This window comes from Camelus dromedarius, chromosome 6 (genome assembly GCF_036321535.1).
Source record: "Camelus dromedarius isolate mCamDro1 chromosome 6, mCamDro1.pat, whole genome shotgun sequence".
In the NCBI taxonomy this organism is placed as follows: domain Eukaryota; kingdom Metazoa; phylum Chordata; class Mammalia; order Artiodactyla; family Camelidae; genus Camelus; species Camelus dromedarius.
The window spans coordinates 88,740,624-88,760,527 of NC_087441.1; the positions used below are offsets into that span (position 1 = coordinate 88,740,624).

A 19,904-nucleotide genomic window follows, 5' to 3' on the forward strand; every position below is an offset into this window, starting at 1 on the left:
TCCGCTGGTAGCTCTGCTGCTCTGTGCGGCTGCGCGCTCCGCCCTGGTCGGCGCTCCGCAGGTGGGCTCGGGGAGGACCGAGGGACAGCCCTGTCCCTGCTCCGAGCCAGAACCCAGCTCCTTGTTTGTCTTTGTGGAGCAAGTTCTCTGAGGGACCAGGATGAAAGGATCCTATCTGCCCCGGGCTGTATGTAGGCCAGTCTCAGTCTGGCCTTTGAGGCTGCTAAGCCCTTCGGTGCGGATGCAGGTTTCCCCCACGCCCCCACCTGGGTGCTAAGTGCTGGAGGATATGGCGATATGGCGGCTGTGCCTGAGCCTCGCCTCTCTTCCCCCAAAAACTTTCCGCAGGTTTTCAGAGATGGGGGTATGCACCCTTCCCCCGAGAGCACATCAACCTTGCTGTTTTATGGAGGGCCCAGGTTGTTCTGCCCTGTGCACCCACAGCCACGGCGCGCAGCCCCTTGCGTTCCACCGGGGCTGCCTCCGTGCAGCCGCCCCCGCCCTCCACTCGGCTTGTGCAGCCTGGCCCTGCCTGCCGCTGCCAGCCCATCTCTGGCTGGGTGTTGGGGGGACGCTCTGTGCCCGTTTAACTTAGTTCTGTCAGTCAAGGGCTGCTCTGTACAGATCAGAGCCTCGGAGGCTCCCCCTCCATCCAGCTGGCCTTTCAGTTGGAGAGGGGAGACCCAGCGAGCGAGCGCCAGTCCTCCTTTGCCGCTCCCTCCCCACAGGACCCGTCCCAAGCTGCTTTGCCTTTTGTTCTTTCTTTTTTCCTTTTCTCCTACCAGATTTTTGGCGTCTTTATCTTTTGAAGAGGGCAATGTTCTGTCGGAGTTCCGCAGGTTCTCTGGTTGGCTGAGTGGGTCCATAGATGTAGGTCTTGTTGTATCTGTGGGAGAGGGTGAGCCACGAGCGTCCCTGTACTCCGCCATCTTCTCCGTCCTCCGTCTCTTATTTTATAATTTAAGTGAAATCTAACATTTACTCCTGTTTAATGAAGAATTTGGTAGGTCTTTGGTTCCAGTTCCTGGATGGCAACCCCTAAAGCCTTGAAATTTCCCAAGATAGGAGTGACTTTTCTATTCATGGTGGACCCTTGGATGGCTTGTGTTCATGAGATGACTCAGGATTGGGACTGGCCAGCCAGAGAGACCAACCATGTAATTAGAGGAGTGGCGCTTTGAGCTTTGTGACAAATGAGTGACCACCAGGAGAGGAATGGGCTCAATGGTTAGGGCTAAGGAAAGGTTTGAGTTACAGTTAGGGTTTGGGTTAGCCATGTCGGTAGTGACCCAATAAATCATGTCTTTGTAATAAAGCCTCCAGAAAAGACTTGGGGCAATAAAGCTCAGAGCTCCTGTGAGCTTCCTGGTTGGTAACACTCTTGGAGGACTGTCACACTCAGATGCCATGAGGGCAACCCTGAGCCCTTCCCACTGGAGTGCTCTCTACAACAGCTCACCTGATGAGATCTAAGGGCTGCTTCTTGTCTATGCTTTGAGGAGGAGCCCATTCCCTGTAGAGAAGGCCCGGTTTGCTGGGGCAGCTGAGGTCCTCTGATGGAGGCTGAAGTTGCACTGGGAAGCAGAAGCAAACAGGTGAGCATCACTGTCACCACGTTTTCACATGTTCTGTTGTTAAAATGTGGTGCTAACACTTCGTGGTCATTTGTAAATAAGGGGCCCTCACTTGCCAAGAGGGATGGAGGCACCATATACTTTTTCATAATTCTCACCCAGTATTAATACTAACCCCTTGAGGGTCATTTGCAATGGTGGGTGGAAAGGAACGCTTGGATGTTACAGTCCTGGGACCACCGTGGATACCTGGTGAGAGCCTTGCAGATGCTTAATGTCCTACAAGCGGGCCAGTCTTCAAAAGCCAAAAAACTAGGCCACCCAAGTGCCCAAACTGCTGCAGTGGAGGGACACCTGATGGTTCAGCCCCCTCCTTGGACCCCCAGAGGAACCTGGACTCTGGCTGGTTAGGGGCAGGGTCAATTCTAAAACCCAGGCTTTTTTGTCCCCACAATTCAGTAGATATTCGGTGACAGCACATGGAATATAAACAACAAAGAAACTTGACATGATGTTATATATTTAGCTTACTCAAGAAACAAAATTTAAATCCAGTCATTCTCCTTCCCACCTGACCTACGTTCCTTTCTCCTGTACTAGAACCAGATTATTACCCACCCAGCCTTAGCATGAGTCCTGACTCCACTTACCTCCCTCCCAAACACCACATGAGATGATTCCTCAGCCTGGATGTGGGACCAGCAAGTACAAGAGGCTTTAGTGGAAAAGAACTGGCTGTGCGCAGACGCCAACTAAACACTGTAGGATCCTGGTGTCCCACATTAGTAATCATGACAGCTGTTTGCAAGTGTCCCCAAAGTTCATTTAAGACTCTCACTGCTAATTTTGCTGGGACATAAATATAAAACATGTGGACGGCTGGGCTGGACTGCTATGCTGGGTCTCTGATCCAGGAAGCTCAGTGTCTGCTCCCTGTACCCAACTCCCTGTTCTGTTCATGCATATGCATCAGCAGCTGTTTAGTGTCCATTTTAATATCTTAAACAGTGCATTTCAGTATTGTCTTCATCCACAAATACGTGTACCACACAGTAGTAACGATCAATCTCAGTCTTTGCTTTCTTTGGTCTTAGAGAGTCAGATAAATGGATAGCAAAGATAACAAAGTCATAGAGCACTATAATACAGTATTTCCATTATTTCAATGACAGGATTTATTTAAAGAGCTTAGATATAACATCCTTGCATTTATGGCATCATTAAGCGTCTGAAGCTGTTACATTTTAAAAACTTCATTTCATGCGAGATGTTATCCATTAGAGAAGTGCTCCTGAATTTGAGGGGTTGCTGTCATCTCAGACGGAGTCCCTAAAAAATGTCAACACTCTGCCGTATTGCCATCATGACAAGAACCCAGACAGATGAAATTTGGAAAGCCCTGTGGCTTCCTAGTGCACAGACAGAAAATGGTATTTCAGAGGGAAAAGCCTGAATTACAGAAAATGATAAATGAAATGGTCTAAAATGCATTTCCCTTACAAAGAACTAATACTTATTTGGTTGATAATAACATCTGTCAATAATTATGAAAAGAGCTGACAGATGCATATTATTTACTATTAGCCAGGGCTGTTCTAACATTGACACAGATTCATTAATCACCATAGCAACTCTACGAGGTGGGCACTATTATTAGCCCCATTTTATTGATGAGGAACTTGATAAACACAGTGGCTAAATGACTTTTACAAGGTCGACAGCGAGAAACCAGCACAGGTGTTCCAGCCTGACTCTGCGCTCTTGGCCACTTCTCTTTTTTTTTTTTTTTTGTGGCGGGGAGATAATAAGGTAATTATGGTGGGGGGTGGGGAGGTAATTAGGGTTATTGGTTTATTTTAGAGGAGGTGTTGGGGGCTGAACCCAGGACCTTATGCGTGCTAAGCATGCACACCATCACTTGAGCTGTACCCTCCCCTCTCGAGTCTATGCTCTTAGCTGCTAATCCGCACTGCCCCACATGGTAACTCTGGGGGAACTACACTTCATCCATTCACTTATTAAACTCAGCCTTCCCGGTGCCTGGGATTTAGCAATGAACAAAACAACATGGTTCTTGCCCTAAGTGAGCGTCTCGCCTCCTGACATATTGTCTTCATTTTACCCAGGAAGAAACAAGGTCAAGAATATTAGCCTTTTCCTGTTAACACCGGAGGATACATGACGTGCTTTATTTCATTTCTGCCATTTGACTTACACCATGGGGAGGGAAAGCTGCCTTGCAGATCCCAGAGCTCACAAGCCTGTTAATCCCGAATTTTTTTTAACACTATCCCTTAGTTGGTACTTGATCTGAGAAAGGATGAAGTAAACCTAAAAAGATTCTAAGAGAGTGTGTGGTTTATACAGGGTAACTAACCAGCCACTGTTTATTATCCTAACAGGAATCTCTAGGCATATTTCTTTTCTTTCTCTTTTTTTCTTTTTATGGGCAGCTTTTAAAAACCAAACCAAACCAACCAAACCAAATCACTGATAATTCAACAGCAGGCTCTAAATCACCCCCAAGACAGCTGCTAAACTCGGTTTAGACTTACAATGCAGCTTCTGGTGGCTGGATTGAACAATGTATCTCTATCCTGGATATAAAAGTCATTCACGCAGCTCTTCTCAAATAGGGCAATGAAAAACTCTTGCTCCAGCTTGATGATACTTTCATCCACTTGGGGGACTTTCAGATAACAGCTGAAATTATCAAAGGCTGAGGACCGGGTTTTCAGATCATTGGGCTTCAGAGGCAATTTTATGTGCAGTATCTCAACGTATGTGCAGAGCACCTCCCACAGGGTGTGTACTTTTGCAAATACAAGCTTGTCATCCAAAACCTATATTGGGAGAATGAAAACACAAAGCAGGAAACTATTTTCACATTTTTAGTACACAGGTTTTTCTTACGTTGCTGGTAGTTAAAGCACTTGTGCAAGCACACACACATATGACACTGGTAAAAGTGAAGATATAATAAAAGTAGATTTGCAAACAATCATACATATTTGCCTTAAAGATAATTTCTTTGTTGAAATTACTGAAAAGTTATTTAAAATCCTTGCAGTTCATTCATAAAATAACCAATGTTTTAGATGAAGAAAAGCAAACTTCTTAATTTTTAGTCCAAATTAGTAACTAAAAATAGAAACACCAAAATATTCTTTGCAGTGGTATTGTAATGACAATTTTTTAAATTTCTGAGACCTAGGACTAAATACATATCTGTTCAATATAGTGTTAAACGGCCATTAAAAGGGATTTAAAAGAATTATATTTATTGATATGGAATATATAATAAAAGGAAAAAGCAAAAAAAAATATGAAATAATAATTTTCCTTCTTGGAAGGGAAAAATACCTACATTTGAATAAAAAAGTTTAGAAGGATTTTAAGATTCTTAATGTATAATTAAGGTACAGATGATTTTTAATTCCACTGTTCTTTCATTTTCAATTTCTGGGGGTAAATTTTTATAATAAAAAAATCTTTAAAAAGGTTCTTGCATAATTAATAGATATATTTATGACTACATTCTCTGGCTATTAGAAAAGATCTCCTAGCTTTGGATCTGAAACATACATTCCATAATGCAGATTCTGACTTACTCGCCTCCCAGCCCACAGCAAAGGCACGGCTAGTGTGACATGTTTCAAATACCATTCCAGGTAATATGCATGCTCCCAACCAATGGCTGCAAAGGGACTGACACTGATCTGGTTGTTCCCAGCTGCAGACCATCATAGATGATGTTGGATTCATAGGCTCATGTTTTCTCTGTCAAAAGAAACCAGAAAATGTTAGGCTTTTACTTTCACCAAGGGAACAAGAAGTTGTTTGATTTTTTTATGCAAAAATAACAACAAACCAATTTGAACCTGATGAAAAGACATTTGCTCAAAACAGCACAGTAGCAATGAAGGTGCTCTGGCAGGCAGAGATTTGTTGGATTCCTGTGAGTGCTGGACTCCCACATGGAATTCCCTTGGCACTCCAGACGGCCTGTGGTTGTCCCCATGTGTTTGTGGCCATATGTGGAGCACAAAACTCTCTGGCTTTGCCACAATTTCAAAGCCTTTTTTGGCTTTTGAAAAGTTTTGGACTCAAATGGAGTTTTCTTGAGTCCACTCACTGATGTCATTCACCAGAGTTATAGACCAGATCTGACATTCTAGACTCTTAAAATCTTGCAGACATTCAAATGGTTCAGGTTTGGATGTATTTACCTCTGCAGGCCTGGACCAAATTCGATAAAGCCACCCGGACAAGTTCAGCAAAATGTAAAGAAATTTTTCTCTCTGCAAGTCTGAAATGTCTGTGAAGCTATAAAAACTTCTGCATCTACAAAAATAGAGAACCAACTCATCAGTAACATATCTATCCATAATGCATGGCCATTTAAAAAAAAATACTGTATTAACTGCTATTAAATTCTATCTGGCTTTTGCCAAATTGTGTCCTAAACTGTAAGGAAAGTATATAAATGTAGAGAATTTTTGACCTTTTAAGAGAAAAAGGAACCCTCCTACTCAGTTGGTGGGAATGTAAATTGGTGCAGCCACTATGGAGGACAGTATAGAGGTTCCTTAAGAAACTAAAAATAGATTTCCATGTCATCCAGCAATCCCATTCATGGGTATATGTCTGGAGAAGAATATAATTCAAAAAGACACATGCACCCCAATGTTCACAGCAGCACTATTTACAATAGCCAAGACACTGAAACAACCCAAATGTTCACTGACAGATGACTGGATAATGAAGGTGTGGTATATTATATAAATATGTATATATACATATATATAAACACACATATATACACACGCACACACACACACACAATGGAATACTGCTCACCCATAAAAGATAAAATAATGCCATTTGCAATAACATGGATGGACCTACAGGGTATTATGCTAAGTGAAATAAGTCAGAGAAAGAAAAACAATTATTCTATGTATTAACTTATATGTATATCTAAAAAATAAAACAAATTAATGACTATAATAAAACAGAAATAGACTCACAGGTACACAGAACAGACTGGTGGTTACCAATGGGGAGAAGGAGGAGAGGGGAGGCAGGAAGGGAGTAGGGGATTGAGAGGTAAAAATTACTACGTATATAATGGATAGGTTACAGGGCTGCATCATACAGCACAGGGAAATATAGCCATTATTTTATGGTGACTTTAAATGGAATATAATCTATAAAAATGTTGAGCCTCTGTGTTGTAAACCTGAACATACTAGGATGTAAATCAACTACTCAATTACAAAATTTTTAATCAAAGTTTTCTTTTCATATTATTTGCAATAATTTACAAGCCAGCACTGTCAATAGAAACATAGTGCAAATCACAATTTCCAATAATCCCATTTGGAAAATAAAAAGGAACAAGTGAAATTAATTCCAGTAATAATTATATTTATCTCAAAATATCCAATATACTATCATTTAAAAAGTGTGATAAACACTTTTAAAACTTATTAAAAAATATTTTACATTATTTTTGTTGTATGAAGTCTTGAAAATCTATTACATATTTTGCACTTATAAAACATCTCAATTCACAATAGCCACATGTGGTCGGTGGCTACCGTACTAGACAGAGCAGATTACACCATTTCCACTTCTGATAAATTACCTGCTCTTACTTATTTAAAAAACTTGCAGAAAAGGCTTTAGGTATTCCCTGTATCAAACAAAGCAACCTTGATGGGTGTGGAGTATCTTCATTATAAGGTGAAAAATAAAGGTAAGAGAGCCATGGTTACATGTATGTTAATTTAACAATAACTTCTTAATTCATTCAGGACTTTACAATCTTTCTTCATATGCCAAGGATTCACTGTCACTGTGCAATATTTTTCACTATTATCATCTTTGGAATTGAGAGGATTCTGATGACCCTGCTTTGTGCATCTGTACATAAAAGAAAATAACAAAACAGAGAAAAAGACCTTATTAAAGATAATTTAGGGGGGAGGGTATAGCTCAAGTGAAAGATCATATTCTTAGCGTGCACAAGGGCCTGTGTTCAATCCCCAGTACTTCTTCTAAAAATAAAATGAATAAATAAAATTCTAATTACAACCCCCCTGCAAAAAATTAATTAACTAATTTTAATTAAAAGTTTAAAAATGATAATTTAGTGCAGGCTTATCAGACTACAAGAGCTACAATGAATGCCCGTCCCCCCATTAATTTTGAAGAAGTCTCACAGTATTTCCCAACATAAAGGCTAAAATATAATTCAGAACACTTTCTGATGGTCAGCATGATTTTAACAGAAAAGTAGATAATTACCTCCCTGCTGTCAAAGCTCTGTCAGAGATGGGCACAGAAAATTTAGTAAAAATGATTTTGCAACTACCTTTGAAAGAAATGCTGAGAAATGATCTTTTCTGTTGGATATTAGCCTGCTTTTACATTCTGCAGTAAGCATACGTGTTTACAAACCAGGTAGGAACTAGATCATATTTTACACATACTTTAGAAACTGATTTGAATTTTGCTGTCTACCTGCAAGGCTATTTTTTAAGTACTAACATAAGCTGGCCACTATACTAAATTTTGTTTCCCTGTTTTCTTAATCCTCACAACTCTGTAAGCTGCTATTAATACCCCCATATAACAGATAAAAAGCTTGGGGCAGAAAATAATTTGGGTAACTTGGTAAATGGTGGAGCTGGGTAAGACTGCAGCCAGTGTGACACTCAAGTCCATTCTTCTCACCAATGTCTGATACTGCTACCTACATTCAGAAATGACTGCTGATTTCATATTTAAGTGTGTCATTTATAAAAGTGCAAAGCTATATTAGTACTCCTGTGTAAATTATTCTTTTGAGATGTGATTGCCAAAAAAAAAAAAGATATAATATCAGGGTACCACTGAGGGGAGGGCGAACTGCATATGGATGGACACAAGGGGACATTTTGGGGACACATTTGCACAACTCTAGAAATAGCTAAAATGGCTGACTTGAACAATTATAATGTGTGAATTTTATGGCCTATAAATTGCACCTTAATACAGCTATTAAATTAAGAAACTGGGATACCAAATTAAGACTAAAACACATATATATCACACAAAGAACAAGAGGCAAATATCATTATTTACTGTGCCATTTTCCTTCATGCAGCTTCCTTTCCTCACCCTTTCCTGAAAGGATGATTCAGTTTTAAAATAGTCTTTTAATTTATTCAGCAAATAATTTTTGACTGCCTACTATGTACCCAGGACTAGTCTAGGCACTTGGAATAGATCAATAAACAAAACAAAAGTCCTGTCCTCATGGAGCTTGGTTGGGGTTTAGCTGGGGTGGGGGTTGGAGATGACAATTCACACAACAGAGCAGCAGAGGAGGTGGCATGTTAGGAATGAGGAACCATGGAAAAAAGAAAAAAGGGCAAGGTAAATAGGGTTGAGAGTATGGGATAAGGGTGATGCTGTATTAAATACCAGAGCAGGCCACACAGAGGACTGAGGTTAGGACTAGGACTAGGAGGTGAGAAGTCCCAGGTGGACTTAATAACCATCACCAAGGCCAGCACGCACCTTGCATGTTCCAGAATGGGGGCACAGCTGGAGCTGCGGAGAAGGGTCAGTGCAGATCCTGTATGGCCTTGGAGGATGTTGTAAGGACTGTGGCTTTTACCTGGAGTGAAATGGGGAGGCACTGCAGAAGGACGACACAATCTAACTTAGGTATTCAAGGCTCACTTGAGTGCCAGGTGAGAATAGTCAAAATGGTTCAGAGATTAAAAGAGGGAAGCCATTGAGAAGGGCTGTGCAGGAGAAGAGGATAGTGGCTCAGGGCAGGGAAGCAGCAGTGGAGGCAGGAGCCATGGTGAGAAGTGGCTGGGCTCTGGGTATGTTTTAAAGGCAGTGTTAAACCAGATCTATAGACAGAATTCTAGTGGTATGTCAGTGAAAGTCAGAATAACTCCAAGATTTTTGACCCAAGCATCTGGAAGGATTAAGTTCCCACTAACTGAATAGGGGAGGCTGCAGAAAGAACCAGTTTGGGGGGTAGGAGGACCAAGAGCTGTTTTAACACATGTTGGTCTTAAGATATTAGAGTTCCAAGTGAAGATGTCAAATCAACAGAAGATTGCAAGAGTCCAGAGTTGGAGAGAAAAAGTCTAGCGGGAGACAGAAATGTGGGAATCATGGGTCAACAGGTGGTACAGGAAGACATGAAACCCAGGTACTCAAACATTAAGATAACCTGGCATTAACCATAGAAGTTATCCTTGAGGGCCTGCCTAGTAGGTGTGGATATCAGTCCTATTTCCCGACCACTCGAGTTTTAAAATGGAACTTACAAATGAATTCGTGCAAGACACTGCCTCCAGTGGGTGGGATCAGAGCTGGAGTGGGAGAATGGGATGGTGCACGCTACTCCCTATGGCAGAATATGTGTGTGTGTGTGTGTGTGTGTACACGCATGTGTGTGTGTGCAGGGGGATGAGTTACACCTCACTTAAGAAAAAGAGCTAGTACGTCTAGAAACCGAAAGATGAAAGAACATCCAGATCTGATAAAGGGAACAGGGGAAACACTGTGTAGTGTAAGACATATCCCCATAATGCCATTTCCCACCATCCTTTCATAAGGAACACAGTTGGAAAGGGGGGAATTAAGTAGATACGTGTGATGTACACAAACTTTCTGACTATGTAACACTGAATATCTACATATGTAGCAAGTTAATGGTATTTATATCTGCTTCAAGTTTAATAACAAGTTCACAACAGAGGGAAAATAAAATATTGAGGACTGGTAGAAGTATCATAGAAGGCCTTTCAATGTTCAGAATGGAAGCAAAAGCAGCTTCACCGCACAAAGAATGTCATTAAGAGTCAAGAATGTTTATATTTGCTTAAGAAATTCAGAGTTACAACTTCCTGCTTTAAAGAATTAACTTTAAGACAGATGCCATACTATAAGCAACGTCTATACTGGTACATTCTTAAAGCTATTTTTAGTTCCTGCTTGTTCTGATGTACTCCAGAAATTCTGCAAAGAAAACCTTCTATTCAAAGGCTTAAAGGAATAAAAAAAGAAATAACACTGCATTATTTTAAGTGTTCTCTGTACCGAAAGTCACCTGCAAATGCAGCACCCTGCCACAGGTCCACATTTTTAACAATAAAGCCCTTAGCGCAATTTTTCAGTTGCTATGTGACTTTGTGTCAGTCTCTCACTCAGAATCAGAATGCAGTACCAGAAAATGTCACATCATGTCTAAAACTACAGATGTGGAAGATGAACGGACACCAGGACACAGCTAAGTGGGAGGGTGAAGTTTACCTTCTAAGTTACCGTAAGTGCAGTTACACCTGCTCCCTGCTTCCCCTGTGAAGTGAAGAACTAGTCTTTTCCAGAAAAGCTCTCATTCTGAGAACTGTCTTCTTTAAAATATTTGGAGATTCTCTTTTAAGGTTATTTCACTTTTAAGTCTTTCCCCAACTCTACATCCCATAACAAGTGTTAAAATTATCCAATAGCCTTTTGTTACAGAACATACTCTACAAAAGCTGAGGTTTCCCAGGGTTTGGATCCCAGAACTCTGCTACCAGATAATCCTAAAGCCTTCCTTCCATAACTGACTCTTCTGCCAATTCCCAGCTGTGGGCAAATTCGGCTTCTCAGACCAGGTAACTTTCTAACTCTGCCTACGAACACTCTACTGTCAGTAAAGGAAATCTCAGACAGGAAGCAAAGCCCCTAGTGAGGGTTGCACCTTCAAACAATCAAGACGCCATCACCAAGCAAATATTTAAACCTACTGCAAAACTTCTGAAGACATCTTACAAAAAATGTAGTTTCTATAGATGCATACTATTTGCTCTGGAAGAGTGATTTCCAATGGAGAGAACAAAGGACCCCATGACCCAAGCAATTTTTTAAAACTGCACATAACCGTCCCTCTTCACGTGAGGATTCAAGCAAGCCCGTCTCACAGGTCTAGGTGTAATAGAATGACAGCAACACTAGGAGTGGGGTGAAAAACAGTGAGGTAGACTTTTAGTGAAAGGGGGTGATGTAACAGGCCCCACCGCCCACTTACCTCCCACCACAGGACAATCATCTCAGATCGAGGACAAACACTTTGGGAAACAGAGGTTCTTTATGTTTTTATGGTTTTCTGGTGGAAATTATGCCCTGAGTCATGTGAAGTTGTGGCTGCAAAATTGAACAAGGGATCAGATATTTTCACATTCAAGACACAAATAACCCCAGGGTGGCCACCATATCTGCTCTCCCCTTTGCCTGTTCACCCCAAAAGCTGCAGGACATGCAGGACAATCCTGCTTGCAAAGACACTCACCACTTCTCACAAATTCCTGCCAAGTCCACGTCAGCAGCTGGTGGTGTCAAAGTCACCATTTGTACTGCTATGAAGTCCCTCCATTACTTTATATCCCTTGTATTTTCTCTGTTGTCTTCCTAGCTACACCTGCATTCAGGAGCTGGTTACTGCACTAACATTGCCTCTGTAATCAGTCCAGGATATAGGAAGTAGAGGTTCAACTGTAACCAGTCCGAGAATACTTGTCATGCCACTCTAGTTTTCCAACAAAATACTCTGGTATCCCTCAGCTCACCCAAAGAACCACTGCATTACTTACAGATTGTAAAAGTAGAGGGCTTTCTCTACTGGAAAACACTGTGGCCTGTGGTAGAGATGTGATTTCAGTTTTTGCAACTACTTACAGGCAAAAAGACATGTTCCGCAAATTTTCTTCAAGCGTTTGGAATTTAAACTTTTATTAGATACAGAGCCGGCGGACTAACCGTAATCAATGAACATATGGTCATATTACCAAATAATGTTCATGTCTGCCTTACAGACATGTAAGAACTTGAATTACACCTGCAGCCTGTTGGTCTTTAGAATTGGATGTGAAGCATCCTGTGAGATAAAAAACCTCCTATCCAGTCACAGAACACCTTACAGACAACATCACATTAATGCCACTGAATACATTAGTAGAGTCCATGTATGGTTAAGTTACATCTCCAATTTCTCAGAGCTAGATAGGAGATGTCTAGAAAAGCTGGAAAAGCCCAATTACCAAAACAGCTCAAAAGTTAAAGCAGACTCCTTCACCTCCCAAAGCGGAGGGCAGAGAGGGCATTGCCCACCACCCTGTCCTCCCCCAGGATGTGGCATGTGAGGAAGCAGGCAGGAGTGGGTGGCTGGGACTCGGAGGTGGAAAGGTGATGAAAGGAAGAGTGGAACTGCTCTGGTCCTAGAACAACAGAGCTGTAAAAAGCTCGGCTTCAGTTCAAACTGCTCCCTCTCCCACTTTCCCTCCCACCTATGTGACAAACAGCACAGTCAGGCACTTTCTACCCATGACAGTGACTACTAGCAGGAAAGGGACCAGGATAAAAGCATGTCCTATAAAAAATCAGTCTGATTTTAAAGACTATGTCATAAACAATGAACAGCACTGTCAGAGTAGGACACTTGTGAGGCACTCAAATAGGGAGGAGGAGGCTGAGGATCCATTTCCAGCACTTCCATGTCTTTTATCACTCTTATTTCTGACCTTTCCTTTACCACTTTTTGTAGCACTGCCATCACTGGCAGGTAAAGGGGCAGCAATGTGACTTGAACGTTTGGCTGATGGGGCTACATTTCCCAGCACTGGAATGAAAAGGCACTGGAAGAGGAGAAGCTGGAAGATGTGAACCGTGGTCCTGGTCTGTGCCAAACACTAACCAGGTGACCCTGGTTAGGCTGTTAGTCTCTCTGGGCTTCCGGCTGTTTACTTATAAAAGAAGGTTTTGTCATTGCACAAATATATCCAATATGAAATGTAATGTGAAAGTCAAACATAATGATATCTCACCTGCTTGTCTCAGGGAACCATACAAGCACTGAACACTATGTGAATGTAAACACAGAGTTAAGGAAACTGTTGAGGTAAAGCACTAAACTGAACATGGAGATAAAGTTTTATGGATTTTCTTGGCTTTCTTTTTTAATTGCAACACTGAATTAATAGTTATTAGCTATAATCCACACCACCACCCCTGCAAATAAGTAAAGTTGGTAAGCACTGCCTGGATGCCTGCTATTGCCCGATGCTAAGCAGGGTGAGGGGTATAAAGGAGGCTGAACAAGGGAGTCTTCTCCAGTTACCAGCTAAGTGAGGAGATACATTGGAAACCACCCGGGAATGGTACCAAGTCAGTACTCAAAGCCAAGATTACAGGCTACCGATCATAAACACTGCAGGAATACAGAGAGGAGCTAGAAGTATTTGGAGTAAATAGGGAAGACTCTATGAAGTGGGTGGGGCTCCAACTAGTTCTCAGGGCAATTCTAAGCTGTTTTAACTGAGGACTGGATAGGAAAATGCTGGTGACTCCTGGTTTTTAATAAGGCACAGGTTACCCTAGGAGGCTAAGTCACATAATTATTGGAACACATAAGGTAAGTCTAAAATGATGGAGGGTCGAGACTACCTGGCTGAGATCTGGTTGTGGTAAGTCTTTGACTTGACTCTAGATGTTGGAGTTTCAAAACTGTAGGTTGACTGAAAGGGGGGGAGAGAATATCCAAGAATTCAGCAGAAGGAAAAATTCATGTATCAGGGATGAAAGCTCTTCATCAGAGTATCAGCAATCAGAATAGACACTTGAAACCAAAATCATACAGTTCCAGAAGCCGAAAATATGTGGAGGGTGGTGGGAGAAATATAAATCAAAGATCATTCCAAGCCTTTGGGTATTCAAGACCGGAAAAATGATTATCCCACTGAATAAGTGGAGACGCTGCAAGAAAAAAGATTATGAAATCAGCTTTAGACATGTTGAATCTGACATATAAGCTAGGAGTAGGTGTTCTCTAAGAAGCTCAAATTCAAAATTGAAGCACAGATCTAGAGTACAGGCTTAAGATGCAGATGGACAAGACATGATAAATCTCCTAAAAGAAAACATAGGCAAAACATTATCTGACATAAAACTTAGCAATGTTCTCCTAGGGCAATCTACCCAGGCAATGGAAATAAGAGAAAAAAATAAACAAATGGGACGTAATTAAACTCATAAATTTCATCACAGCAAAGGCAACCATAAGTAAAACAAAAGGAAACAACAACCTACGAATGGGAGAAAATATTTGCAAATGATACGACTAAAAAAGCCTTAATTTTCAGAATATATAAACAGCTCATACAACTTAATAACAAAAAAACAAACAACTCAATCCAAAAATAGGTAGAAGACCTAAACAAACATTTCTCCAATGAAGACACAAATGGCCAATAGGCACATGAAAAAATGCTCGATATCACTAATAAACAGAGAAATTCAAATCAAAACTACAATGAGGTATCAGCTCACACCAGTCAGAATGGCCATCGCTCAGAAGTTCATGAATGATAAATGCTAGAGAGGCTGTAGAGGGAAGGGAACCATCTTACACTGCTGGTGGGAATTCAATTTGGTGTAGTCATTATGGAAAGCATGGAAATCCCTCAAAAAACTAAAAGTAGACTTACCCTATGACCCAGCAATATCACATCTGGGTATATAATTGGAAAGAACTCCAATGTGAAAAGATACCTGCACCCCAGTATTCATAGCACCACTGTATACAATAGCCGAGACATGGAGGCAAGCTAAATGTAGCAACAGATGACTGGATAAAGAAGTTGTGGCATATTTATACAGTGGAATACTACTGTACCATGAATAAGACAAAATAAAACCATTTGCAGCAACATGGATGGAGCTAGAGATCGTCATTCTAAGTGAAAGCAGCCAGAAACAGAAAAATACCAAGTGCTACCACTCATATGTGCAATCTAAAATAAGAAAGAGAAAGACAGTGAACTCATCTACAAAACAGAAACAGACTTGCAGACTTAGTAAACAATCTTAAGGTTACCAGGGAAAGGCGATGGGAAGGGATAAATTTGGGAGTTTGAGATTTACAAATGTTAGCCACTATATAGAAAAGTAGATTTTAAATAAAGTTTCTTCTGTATAGCCCAGAAACCTATGTTCATTATCCAGCAATAACCTATAATGGAAAAGCCGATACAGCCACCAACTGAGGAAGCAAGAGAAGAAAGGATTTAGTTATGCTGGGCTAGAGCCCACTTCTAAACTCCTTGTCAGCCACTGAGGCTGCCTCGAGGACACTGAGCCCTCCTCCCAGGGACAGGCTGACATGACATGTGTCCTGCAAACCTGGGGCAGCAGAGGCCGTCCCCAGGTCTGGCCCTGAGTTAGATGGGAGCAAGTCCACCTGCTCCCCTTGGGGCAGCACCCCTACCCACAGCCCCCACCACCTGACTGCACCGCGCCTGCCTCTCAGGAACCGACTGACTTGAAAACAAGTGATCCACGAACCTGGGGCAGCGGCAGGGAGATGGGCAGAGAGCTGGCAAGCTGGTCGACTTGTCCCCATCTCCCCCACGGCCTGTCCAGGGCTCGTCCTCAGCTACTCCAGGCACGGTCTGCAGGTCAGCCTGCTTCTGGTAGGAGGGCACGGTGTGGTCGAAGGTATTGGCGAGGTTTGGGGTCTGCCATTGGGAGCCCGTGGATTTGCTACAAACTCCCCAGCGCATGGCCTGAGCTTGGCCTCTGCTGCCCCAGTTTTGTGGAACTCAGGTTACAGGTCAGCCTGCTCCTGGAAGGCAGGTGCTGTGCTGTCAGGGAAAGGCGGCGGCTGCGATGGCAGGATTGGGGCTGCCCTGATGGAGCGCGGGGGTTGCGACCATTTCCCACTGCTTCTGCAGCCATCCCAGCACACTGATCGCACCGAGCCCACCTCCCAGGAGCAGACTGACTTGTAACATGAGTCCCACAAACCTGGGGCTTTACAGGCCACCCCCAAGGTCAGGCCGTGGGAAAGATGGGAGCAAATCCAGGGGCTCTCATGGGGCAGCCTCCATTCCATCCGAGGCCCCGCGACCGCACCGCACCCGCCTCCCAGGAGCAGGCCATGGTCTGAGGACCAGTCAGAGATGCTCCGGAGCCGTCCAGCGCCCTCCCACCTCCCAGGGCTGTACCTGCTCTCCTAAACCCGGGTATAAGCGGCGGCAAAAACGCGGGGTTCAGGAACTACTAATAGCAGGGTTACCACAAACCACAGCGGCGGCTGGGTCCCGCTTAAGAGTCCTAACGGGACGCACGGCCGGGACCTCACCTCCGCACCCCTCCCTGGGCGCCTCCTCAGCTGCACAGCGCACGCCTCACCCACCGGCTCCCCGAGCAGCGCGCCCCCACCAGCGCCCCCTTAACTGCCCGGCAGCGGCAGCCGAGCCGTGGGCAAGCAGCGGCCCAGACCCCAGGCTGTGTTCCTCTTCCAGGAGCTGGTCCAGGAGCACCCGGCTCCCGCCAGCTTCCACGTGTTCTGGGCGGCTTCTGGCGTCTGCGAGTCTGTCCGTCAGCGCGTGCGCCCCCCTCCTCCTCCCGCCTGCAGCGCAAACCGCCCGGGTGGGTCTCCTGCTTTACCGGACCTGGCCACTGGGGCCGGGAGGGGCCAGGTGGGGCCCCTCCTGCTCTTCCCGCCGGGTCTCCATCCCCAGAGCCTTCACCCCGCCACTGACTGGGTCCTGGCACTGAACTAGAACCACGACTGTCCTGGGCCAGGCCACACCCCGCCAGCCCCACTTCCCCTGCTCACCTTCCCCTCCCTATTACTACCCTCCCACCCCTGGCCAGGCCTAGTCTCCCACAAGACCTTGAAGACAGGGCTTCTTCTCCTCACACTGAGGTCCGTGCCCTGACACTCCGTCCTGCTAGGTCCTAACCTAAGGCCCCTACACCCTCATGCCTAACCACAGGACCCCCAACATCCTGAAACAATCCCCCTCACCTCTCAGCCAGGTCAGTTCCACTCTGAGCTGGCCCCACGCTCCTCAACCTATACTCCCTCACCATGGGATCCCTTTCACTCTGACTGCAACCCTACCCTGAGCTGAATCCCTCACCCCTCACCATGTGGTTGGGGTGGGGAAATCCGGGCTCCAGTAATGATGACTACTGCCACCAGTGGGGGATCCAGCCTAGTGTGCACGTTCATAGTTAATGTCTGATGCTACAGGGCGAGGCAGGCTGGGCTGAAAGCGATTCCAATTCCCGCCCTGGCACCCTGATCCCCGCACCCTGTGTCTCATCTGACCCGATGGATCAGGGTGATCCCAGGCTGCCAGCCACTGGCCTGTGGGCCTTGGGTGGTTGATGGTCCTGATGGTGATCTGGACCCATAGGGCAGAGGCATTGGGCACGCAGACCTTTGGGGTGGGGGAGTTCAGAGGGTGCACTTGAGCCCAGGGGTAGACAGCAGATGGTGGGCTGTGTGCATGGGGCTGTGTGTGTGGCCTGGCCTCAGCCCAGGTGGGTGCAGGGATCTTGTTCATTCACACCAGGCCAGAGGGAAGAGGGACGGGAGCTTTTAAAGCATCAAAGTTAGGAAGCCAAGGCTGGAGAGCAATGTAGGCAGGTGCATTGGCCAGGCCACCTTGGGGCCCCCCTCGACGCTGGTCCCTTACATCAGGGGAGACTGGCAGTTGACTGACCAATGAGACATCCTCTGCTGTGGTATAGTTTACAGGCAATTGAAGGGATTTTGACAGGTAATTTTAATCCAATAATTGTCACTTTCTCTGCGGGAGATCGGGTCCAAAGTCATGGGGAATCTGGCAGTGATCCTGCCTGACCTCCAGCCTGGGACAGTGGAGGACCCACCCAGGAATCATCATGTTAGCTCTCACCAAAAGTCACTGTAATAGAGAAGAACAAATCTGACTCCATATTGGATCTGTTCATTTTCCTTTAACCCTCTGCCGTGTTCTCTAGGCTTAGTCTAGCTAGCTCTGCTTCTTTTGTAAAACAATGTTGCCTTTAGCCTAAAATAAAGAGGAGAGCCTATTCTCAGGGCTCTGAACTTTAAGGATATTAACACTTTTGCACTCCTATAAAGATAACAATTTGCAGAATAGAAAAAGTTTGTTTTGTTGCAGGTTTTACAGGAACACCATGATCTGACCCACGTGGACAGCTGCAAAGGATTCCAAGAACAAAGAAATCCTACACCAACAAGTTTGCAACAACCAACCACAGCCCCTCCCCTTTTTAGTAGAAAAGGAGCCTGAAGTCTGACTTGGGGAAGATGGTTCTCCAAGTCTGCCATTATCTTGGTCTGCAGCTGTCTACGTAGACCAGGTCATAGTGCCTCTGTAAATCCTCTAACAAAACAAAAGTTATTTTATTTTCTGCAACTTGTTGTCTTTATATAAGTGCAAAAGTGTTAATATCATTAAAGATCAGAGCCTTGAAAATAAGCTCTCCTGTATATTTCCGGCTAAAGGCAACATTGTTTTACAAAATGTGCAGAGCTAGTAAGATTAAGCCTAGAAAAGAGGGCACAGGGTTAAAGCCAAAAGAACAGATCGTCTATGTAGTCAGATTTTTTTCTTTTCTATTATACTATATTCTATTTTTGTTTTAAGTTTATAAGAATAAAGTTTAGCCTTTTCCCATTTTCAATTGTGCAGTTTTCAGGAGCATGAAGTGCATTCACAATGCTGTGAGAACAACACCACTGGTTTCAGACTATTTCCTTCCTCAAAGTGAAAGCTTGTATACAAAGCGAACCCCACATCCTACCTCCCCCAGCCCTTGACAAGCCCTAATCCCCTTTCTCTCTCTATGTCTTTACCTATCTGGAGGTTCCCTATCAATGAAATCATATAAAAGGTGGCTTTTTAAATATTTTTTTGTCTGCCCACATATCTTAAGTAGGGAAGGGTGAATTTTTGTTTGTTTGTTTTCACGTGAATTAGCATTTTTGTATTTGGAGAGGAAAACCAGCTGGATTAAAGATGAGACGTACCAAATGAATCTCTTTTAGTAACTGGCATAATCTCGGGGTAGGCACTGCTGTTCTAACTGTGAAACCAGAGCCAGAAGGGAGATGCTTAGCTCTTCTTGTGGCAAAATAAAAGCATACAAAAAGAGAAAACAAAGGCCAAGAAAGACAGATTGAAAGGCAAACCACAACCTGGAAAAACCTTTCCTCATGACCCAAGGTCGGAGAAAAGCTTCACATCCCTGTGGTCCAAAAACCTCTTGAAGCCCAGTGTTCTGAAAAGAAACAAATCACACACAGGCATTTCCAACGAGAGGCAGTGCAGGTGGCCAGTGTCTGCTAGAGATGTTCGACCTCTCAGGTGAGGACACAGGCAGACGGACAGACTGCAGAGACAGCTTTGGCCACCATCATACTGGTAGGACTTTAGCCCGGTGACAACCAACCCTGGTGACAACGTGAGCAGGCAG

At 43.9% G+C, this 19,904-nt stretch overlaps 2 long non-coding RNA genes across 2 annotated transcripts in view; one reads left to right on the top strand and one right to left on the bottom strand.

Annotated features, from left to right (window-relative positions):
- Nucleotides 1-19,904, top strand: part of LOC135321540 (uncharacterized) — a 539,910-nt gene that overhangs the window by 264,847 nt on the left and 255,159 nt on the right. The window lies entirely within an intron of this gene.
- LOC135321535 (uncharacterized) lies at nucleotides 3,170-6,430 on the bottom strand. Its single transcript, XR_010381381.1, has 3 exons — nucleotides 5,804-6,430; nucleotides 5,186-5,354; nucleotides 3,170-4,417 (listed from the first exon to the last, which is right to left on the bottom strand). It is a non-coding gene; the product is annotated as an uncharacterized LOC135321535 (long non-coding RNA).